Source organism: Corvus brachyrhynchos, unplaced genomic scaffold, assembly GCF_000691975.1.
Source record: "Corvus brachyrhynchos isolate BGI_N302 unplaced genomic scaffold, ASM69197v1 scaffold61, whole genome shotgun sequence".
NCBI lineage: Eukaryota > Metazoa > Chordata > Aves > Passeriformes > Corvidae > Corvus > Corvus brachyrhynchos.
The window spans coordinates 2,401,296-2,401,552 of NW_008236478.1; positions in this window are offsets into that span (position 1 = coordinate 2,401,296).

The following is a 257-nucleotide window of genomic DNA, read 5'->3' on the forward strand; positions in this document are numbered from 1 at the left end:
AACCTCCTGTATACAGCTTACACTCTGTTACGAATGAGAAGGAAAAGCAGACAGCAAGCTTTAGGCACAAAAGAGTCTCTGCATAAAGTATGGATGTAGGCTTGTTAGCCTGCAAGTGACCAAGTGTGCTCTGTACAGATGGGTTTTGTGCAAAGTGTTATCTGCAAAACTCTGGCAACTCCATGCAGGTGAAATCTCATTTAATGGCCTACAGCTTGAACAGGAGACACTGCTAGGTTTCTGTTGTCTTCATGGAG